This window comes from Mandrillus leucophaeus, unplaced genomic scaffold, assembly GCF_000951045.1.
Source record: "Mandrillus leucophaeus isolate KB7577 unplaced genomic scaffold, Mleu.le_1.0 Scaffold797, whole genome shotgun sequence".
Classification (NCBI taxonomy): domain Eukaryota; kingdom Metazoa; phylum Chordata; class Mammalia; order Primates; family Cercopithecidae; genus Mandrillus; species Mandrillus leucophaeus.
The window spans coordinates 1,423,210-1,425,591 of record NW_012108663.1 but is presented as its reverse complement, the minus strand read 5'-3'; positions in this window follow the sequence as shown (position 1 = coordinate 1,425,591).

The window sequence follows — 2,382 nt, the reverse complement described above, 5'->3', positions numbered from 1 at the left end:
TTTTTTTTTTTTTTTTTTTTTTTTTTTTTTTTTGAGACAGTGTCTTGCTCTGTCACCCAGGTTGGAGTGCAGTGGCATGATCTCAGGTTACCGCAGACTCCACCTCCCAGGTTCAAGAGATCCTCCCACTTCATCCTCCTGAGTAGCTGGGACCACAGCTATGCACTACCACTTCCAGTTAATTTTTGTATTTTTAGTAGAGATGGAATTTCACCATGTTGGCCAGGCTCATCTTGAGCTCCTGGCCTCAAGTGATCCACCCACCTTGGCCTCCCAAAGTGCTGGGATTACAGGTGTGAGCCACCACACCTGGCCTAGACTTGCTTATATCAATGCAACCATATGACAGACCCTGTATTAGTCCATTCACACACAGCTGGGTAATTTATAAAGATAAATAAAATAAATTTCCCAAGACTGGGTAATTTATAAAGAAAAGAGGTTTAATTGACTCACAGTTCCTATATGGCTGGGGAGGCCTCAGGAAACTTTCAATCATGGCAGAAGGGGAAGCAAGAACGTCTTACATGGCAGCAGGCAAGAGAGAGGATGTGAAGGAGAAACTGTCAAACCATCAGATCTTGTGAGAACTCACTCACTATCATGAGAACAGCAAGGCAGAAACCATCCTTACAATTAAATTGTCTTCCACCAGTTCCCTCCCTTGACACGTGAGGATTATGGGGATTACAGTTTGAGATGAGATTTGGGTGGGGACACAGAGCCAAACCATATCATTCTGCCCTGGCCCCTCCCAAATATCACGTTCTTTTTACATTTCAAAACCAGTCATGCCTTTCCAACAGTTCCCCCAAAGTCTTAACTCATTCCAACGTTAACCCAAAAGTTCAAGTCCAAAGTCTCATCTGAGACAAGGCAAGTTCCTTCTGCCTAGGAGCCTGTAAAATAAAAAGCAAGTTAGTCACTTCCAAGATACAATGGGGTTACAGGCATTGGATAAATGCTCCCATTCCAAATAGGAGAAATGAGCCAAAACAAAGGGGCCACAGGCCCTGTGCAAGTCCAAAATCCAGAAGGGCAGTCGTTAATCTTTTTTCGTTGTTGTTGTTGGAAGACTGAGTCTTGCTCTGTCGCCCACTATGGAGTACAGTGGCATGATCTCAGCTCACTGCAACCTCTGCCTCCCAGGTTCAAGTGATTCTGTAGCCTTAGCCTTCCAAGTAGCTGGGATTATAGGTGCACACCACCAAACCTGGCTAATTATTGTATTTTTTGTAGAGACAGGGTTTCACCATATTGGCCAGGCTGGTCTCGAACTCCTGACCTCAAGTGATCTGCCTACCTGAGTCTCCCAAAGTTCTGGGATTACAGGCATGAGCCACCGTGCTGGTCAGCAGTCATTAAATCTTAAAGCTCCAAAATTAATCTAATTTAACTCCATGTCTCACATTCGGGGCACACTGATGCAAGACGTGGGCTCCCATGGCCTTGGACAGCTCCTTCATGGGCTGACATTGAGTACCTGTGGCTTTTTCAGGTGCATCATGCAAGCTGTTGGTGGATCTGCCATTCTGGGGTCTGGAGGACGGTGGCCCTCTTCTCACAGCTCCACTAGGCAGTGCCCCAGTGGGGACTGTGTGTCGGGGCTCCAACCCCACATTTCCCTTCAGCACTGAGCTAGCAGAGGGTCCTCATGCTGCAGACTTCTGTGTGGACATCCAGGCATTTCCACACATCCTCTGAAATCAAGGTGGATGTTGCCAAACCTCAATTATTGACTTCCGTGTACCCACAGGCCCAACACCACGTGGAAGCCACCAAGAGTTGGGGCTTACACCCTCTGAAGCAATGGCCCAACCTGTACCTTGGCCTCTTTTAGCCATGGCTAGAGCTGGAGTGACTAAGATGCAGGACACCAAGTCCTGAGGCTCCACACAGCAGTGGGTCTCTGGGCCTGGCCCACAGAACCATTTATCCCTCCTAGGCTTCTGGGCCTGTGATGGGAGGGGCTGCTATGAAGGTCTCTGACATGCCCTGAAGACATTTTTCCCAATGTCTTGGTCATTAGCATTCAGTTTCTTGTTGTTTATGCACATTTCTGCAGCCAGCTTGAATTATCCTCAGAAAATGGGTTTTCTTTTTTTTATTATTATACTTTAAGTTCTAGGGTACATGTGCACAATGTGCAGGTTTAATACATAGGTATACATGTGCCATGTTGGTGTGCTGCACCCATCAACTCATCATTTACATTCGGTATTTCTCCTAATGTGATCCCTCCCCCAGCCCCCCACCCCATGACAGGCCCTGGTGTGTGATGTTCCCCACCCTGTGTCCAAGTGATCTCATTGTTCAGTTCCCACCTATGAGTGAGAACATGCAGTGTTTGATTTTCTGTCCTTGTGATAGTTTGCTGAGAAT